General features: G+C 39.6%; 1 protein-coding gene across 5 annotated transcripts in view; it reads left to right on the plus strand.

The window, feature by feature from the left end:
- CDK19 (cyclin dependent kinase 19) overlaps positions 1-6,488 on the plus strand; it is a 226,640-nt gene that overhangs the window by 126,247 nt on the left and 93,905 nt on the right. The gene's annotated exons all lie outside the window — the stretch shown is intronic.

Here is a 6,488-nt window from a genome sequence, read left to right on the forward strand (position 1 = left end):
GAAAGAGTTGTCAGCTTTGAAGTTTCTCATGACCTAGAGTAGCTCTTTAAGTTGGTTGAATATTATGAAACCAGCCAATTGTGCTGTTCAAAGCTGGACTCTTTTTCTGAAAGTTTCCCACCATTTCTAATGCAGCTTTACCAGTGTTAACAAGGAGAGAAACACTAAGATAAACAAGGTGCTAGCAATTGCTTGGATTTTAACTAAAATTTCTCTGAAAAGCTTAAACATCATAGTGATTAAAATAGCAGCAGCTCCTCTAACCAGTATGCTACCATTGGCAGAGCTGCATCGGTAGTAGGAATGGTAGTTAACATTTGGTTGTTTTTATAGGTGCCCACAGCTTTTCAGATTCCCAGTGGTATCTGCAGAAACATTATAATATAATATAAAACATTATCAGGTGTTGGTGGATGAAACAACTGTGGTTGTTGCCACGCCTTTAGTGTTCAGTGAAAGCAGAGGCAGGTTGATGTCACAAGCAACCAGGATAAGTGATTATTTGCAGAAAAATTAATGCAGGAGTGGCCAACCTGAGGTACAGGTGCCACAAGTGGCATAGGCAGCCTCTGTGTGGCTTGCAGCACAGCAGCAGATAGGACACGAAGCTGAAAATAGAGGAGCTGATCAGGCAGGGAGCAGAAAGCAGGGCAGCAGATCAGAGTGGAACTTGGGGAGGGTGTAGGGCTAATTTGTGGCATTTCTGCCAAAAAGGTTGACTACGAATGGGCTAACACATCTGTCTTCCATCTTTGGTTTATCCTCTGAAGCCAGTTGTAATGGGTCTCTTGATACAACATGTGGTAACAGTCAGCAGTATGGTCCAAATTTTAACTGAACTAAAGCCAGAGTAAAATAGCACTCTTTGCTTAACAATTTTAAACCTTTAGCGGTTTGTTCTTTTCTTAAATATTGATTTATTTGTGCTTCTTGGCCTCTGGTAGTTCTGAACAACAGCAGGAAATAAAGTACAAAAATAACATTGCGTGTAGTGCTGAATGTATCACTTTTCTCAGGAGACGGTCCATGATAAGAAGTGTTGTTTTTCCAGAATGTGTTAAGCCATTTTTAATTGCATCTTAAGGAAAAAAACCCCAAAACAAAGCAGCCCAATACCTCCAAAGTTCTTGTTGAGCAATGTTTAATGAAAGCACAGATAGTCTAAGGACTGTATCATACACAGTTTCAGAGAAGTGACATCTGTGAGGTCAATATCTTGCAAAGGCACCTACCATAGGAAGGCTGAAAATTTGAGAACTATTTTATTTAAGCTTTGCTTGTCCAGTGGTATTTTTGTAGATATTATCTGTTGTTATATATAGGTTTCCCTCACTTTATGCGGTTTCTGTATGTGTGAATTCGCTCTTCTGTGATGACCCTTTTTATACCAAAAATTCGTTATATGCGAGGTAAATTCACCCTTATGCGATTTGTGTGGTGGACGCCTGCAGTCAGCTGCTTTGTGCAGTGCATTGTGGGAGTGATATGCATCAAAATATAGTCTGCTGTGTGGATCTGTGCTCCTTGCTCATCTGCGTCATGTTTCTGTAGTTGCCCACCCCCATTATGATAGTGTTGTGTGCTTGTGTGTACTGTCTGCTGTTGCTGAGTACCAAAATTATCTTGTAAAAGTGGTAGAATTGCACCTGGGGGTCAGTACAGTCAGGGGCTTGGAATGTATACCTGTTTGTTACATTGTAAAGTGGGTTCCCATTATGCGAATTTGAGTTGTGCACCCTTTTCCAGCAACGCATGTACAGTATAAAGCAAGGGAAACCTGTATAAAGCAAAGTTAGTTCTGGGTCTTTGTCTTCCCTTGGGAAGTGACAGTTGTCTTTGAGAGAAAAGAGTACATTTCATACTACTTCTGCAATGATCACACTTTAGAAAGAAGAGCTTTCTAAAGCCAGAAATGGAAAAGAGAAGAAGACTCAGAAGTTCATTGTCATCTTGCCTTGTAAAGCTAATTTATTAGGATATGACAGCGAGGGGTGTTATTGAAAACCCATAGGAAAGCACTCTGTATTGGTGACTATATGTTTATCATGATGTCGTGGAATCATAGAAAAACAGGCCTGGAAGGGACCTGAGGAGGTCATTTAGTCCTACTCAAGCTAGGATCATGCCTAGCAAGACCATACTAGACAAGAATTTATATAACCTGTTCCTAAAGCTCCGGGAATAAACCATCGCATATTGCTACCAAGCATAATGGCCAAAACATCAAAAATAGTCTTCAGCTTGCCACAGGTAAAAGGGGAATGAGGGTGCTGTCAAGGTCCTGCCACTACAAGGACAGGAATTAGTTTGTTAAAATAAGCTCTAGAGCTATAAGGATGTATGTCTCCCACTACGGGGGAAGGCGAAAAACCACAGTCCATATCAGTTGACAGGTCTCCCAGCCATGTGAACACATGGTGAGCAGGTGGGTGCACCCCTGTGGCTGGGAGCCCCCCAGCCATAGCGGAGCATCTGGCCACACGTTCAATTGATGACATAATAAGAATAAGCTAGGAAGTTATTACACATTTTTTGTGGAATAATTTTGTACCTTATTTATCATGCCATTAATCGATTGAACATATAGCTGGGTCACAACTTAAGGTGTGATTAACTGGTTACTCACACCTTAAGAGTAATGTGTAGATGGGACCTATGAAGCAATACATATATTTGTGTAAGTTAGAGTCCATTATCACATTCTCAATCGATGTGTGAGAGAATCTGACATAGTGTGTATGCTGAGTCCATTCAGGAAAAGGTAAGAGAATGTAGTGTGTAACATCCATCTATGTCAATCTTCTTGATGTATTTGCTACCCCTGCTTCATCTTAGTAGGAGTGGGACAGATGTAAGCAGTATTAAGTGAGTCTAAATTCTTTACATTGACTTCTCAATTTGGTTATGTTCACAAAAATTAAAAAATGGAAAAAAAAAAAGAAAAATTAGTCATAATATGCTAATGTTGATTCAGTGCTGAACAGTTGTTGCACTTTTAATAATATCAGTATTTAAATAACAGCTTGTAAAGGGGGATAATTAAAAAATGGTGATGCTTAGGAAGACTTATGTATTTGTCTGCACCATCCAAAGTACAATTTGGGTTAACAGTTTGGTAAAAAGCACCCAATTCTCAGGTAGATTGTTGATCATCAATAAGTTGAAGTTTATTCTCTGAATTTATTTAATCATGATGATAAACTTTATAATAATATTGTGGTTGACTTTGACTTTTTTCCCTTCCCCTCCATCCATGGTAGTGGAAAAACTAAAAGTTTAGTGCTTATATTCTACCAGCTAGAACAGGCATTTTAGGGAACACTGAGTGTGGGACAAGAGCATCAGTCTTCATATTTTCATGACAGCTTTTGATTTTTTTCATAATGTTGCATCTTTTTAGAAGTAATTACTGTAGTAATTAGTTATATAATATATATGCTTGTCTTCAGGTGAGCCATTTAAAATAGTAATTTATATTGGATTTCATGTTCCTAGGACAAGAAAAGAAAATTTTATATCTACTTTTCAGCACAGCAGCTACTTCTAAATGGCAATTTGCAAAGAAAAACATTGTTAACTTTGTGAGCACTGTGAATACACAGAGGTTCTCATAATAAACAACAGTAACAAACGTGTAAACTATTACATAATCGCTTCTGGAATAAGAGGTATATTAACTGCATTTGTGAGCCTTACACTATGCATAGCTTACAGTATGCTAAAAATCTTAATGAATTATGCTTTCAATTGCCGTTTACAGTTTGCTTCTATCATGTGTATATCGAAAGTTATTAAAGTTTAAAATCGCACACAGACTTTATAAACAGTCTATATCAGTGACTGGTTTCACTTGATCCAATATTATAGATATTATGTAATCACTTTTGGTGACTTTTTTGGCAATTTTTTTTTTTTCTCCCCCTCAGTTGAGGCTTCATTAATGCCTCCCTATGCTAGTTGAGATAAGGTGAAGGGGAGGAATTTTTTTGTTTACCTCTGTCTGGTCAGCTGGCAGAGATCCACAAACAAATCAGAAGAGGAAACAATGGCAATAGCTACACCTGAATCATAAACATGAGGAGTATTTACTGATTCCATCCAATTAGTTGTTTTTTGGGGGGGGAATTCCAGGCTTGCATTTATCTTCTGGAGTTGTAGGAATTGGAGAATGCCATAATCAGTCTTCTTGCAGAGAATTTCAGAAATCATAGAATTTGAGGCTTTCACTCTACCATCCAGGCTGAGGGAAATGGGGAAGCCCAAGCAAAGGGGTCAGATTTATTCTGGGTGTGGATCAGCTATGCGTTTTTCTCAGCGCCATGCTAAGATCACTGTTCTTTCCAGGAATTCTTACCACTAGCTAGTGCCCCCTGTGCTGACAGAAGTGTTAACCTATATTTTCTGTCTGGTTTGTTATATTAAAACTGAGCATTTTAAGTGGCAGTTGTGACATTTGTGTAGAAAACCAGCACTTTTGTAATGATTCAATTTTTATGCTATATTAAAGTTCAGTATTAACATTAAAGCTTTCCCCTGCAGATTTTTTTGTAAAGACAGCACTGATATGTTCTTTTATGATCAAAAAGAATCTTCTCATATGAGGCAGGGATTTTTTGTCTAATGGTAGAATAGATAACTACAGTCGAGGACCTATAATAGGGTACTTTTTCTAGCTTCATTCTAGAATACCAAAAATTTGTACTGCAGCTTGCAAGCATAGACTGGTGTTTCCTGTCTCAAGGGACATTTAAAATATGGATTCATTTAGGAAAATTAGCTAAGATGCAATGGAACTGCTGCATTTTTCAGTGTACTAGTTTATTCACTTTTGCAAGTGAAGCAAAATGTCTCTGCCTTTAAGAAGATTTAACTTGAAATGACCAGTATGATGAAGTCTTTCACAAATGAATGTGAACAAGGGCTTTCAAAAGCTGATGTAAAAAGTAAATATAGAGTTATTTATGCATCAGTGTATGGACAGAGAGTGGCCGAGTAAGAATGTAGAACTGTTGGATCCTACCCTGCTGCCAACAGTTTTATCCTAGTTCGAAAATTTTCTTGGCACTGCTTTCCCCTTGTGGGCATACATGTACCTTCCTATACAAAATAAACAACCAGCCAACCTGTCTGTCTGCTGTTGGTTTAGCTTTTAAAGTGGTCTTTAGATTTTAAAAAGTAAGTCGTGGCATAATGTCTTGCCACCCAGTGTCACTTACCTTTTCTTCATCTCTAGGAGGTCCTAAATCTTATTTCTCAGTTGTTCCACTTGCATGATTCCTTGATGGCGAAGGGGTTCTATTACTGTAAATAAGTATACAGGGAACTAGGATATATAAATGGGGAGGGGTAGTTTTGATTAAAAAGTTAGCAAAGACAAGCTAAACCTAGATATTAATTAGGTGTTAGATGGCCCTGTTTCTTTAATTGGATTTGTAATATACTGTATTTACTCACATAGTACCACACACTGTCTCCCCTCAAATTAGCCCTCCCTCTAAAATTGGAGTGTGTTTTAAGCAGAGGAATTGATTTGTTTTGGAACAGAAGCAGGGGGAGACTATACTCGAAATGACTGCCAAAATGACTGCCCGTACTTTCTGGTCCAGCAAACAGAAGGGCCACAGTCGTATTACTACTTTCACAGCTGCTATTGGCTAGGCACTATGGATTGTGCTAGTAAGAGCAATTGAGCTGGCTCAGAGCAAGCGAGCTGCTGCATGTAGTCTGTACTATCTTAATATGGTTTGAGGTGTGGAAACAACACGTTTATATTTATATAAAGAAATATTTACCGTAAAGAAGTTCTTGTAAAAAAATTATCTTGCTACTGCCCTGCAAGGATCTGGAGCCTAGCCTCACCGCTGGCCTGCCACAACAAGAAGCTCTTACTACCTTACCCATATTGTCTCCTGGGGTGCCACGCTTCCTGGACTGTTTCCAAGAGGACTTACTCTGTCACACAGTTGGCCATGACTGTGAAACAATCTCTCTTTTTCCTCCCCTATATTTTGGCTTCCAAAAGCAAGGTGCATGTCTTAGATTTCATAGACGTTAGGGCTGGAAGGGACCTCGGAAGATCATCGAGTCCAGCTCCCTGCCCAAAGGGCAGGAAGTCAGCTGTGGTCATAGGATCCCAGCAAGATAAGCATCCAGTTTGCTCTTGAAGGTGTTCAATGTAGGCGCTTGAACCACCTCCGGTGGCAGGCTGTTCCAGACCTTGGGGGCTCGGACAGTAAAGAAATTCTTCCTTATGTCCAGCCTGAAACAGTCTTGTAGTAGTTTATGACCGTTCGACCTAGTCGTCATCCCTTGGGACGCTCTGGTTCCCCCAGATACTGGTGATCACCCCTGATAAACTTATAGGTGGCCATCAGATCACCCCTGAGCCTGCGCTTTTCCAGGCTAAAGAGCCCCATAGCTGTCAGCCTGTCATCGTAGGGTCTGCTTCCCTGACCTCTGATCATGCGCGTGGCTCTTCTCTGGACTCT

The sequence above is a fragment of the Alligator sinensis genome, unplaced genomic scaffold, assembly GCF_000455745.1.
Source record: "Alligator sinensis unplaced genomic scaffold, ASM45574v1 scaffold737_1, whole genome shotgun sequence".
Lineage (NCBI taxonomy): Eukaryota > Metazoa > Chordata > Crocodylia > Alligatoridae > Alligator > Alligator sinensis.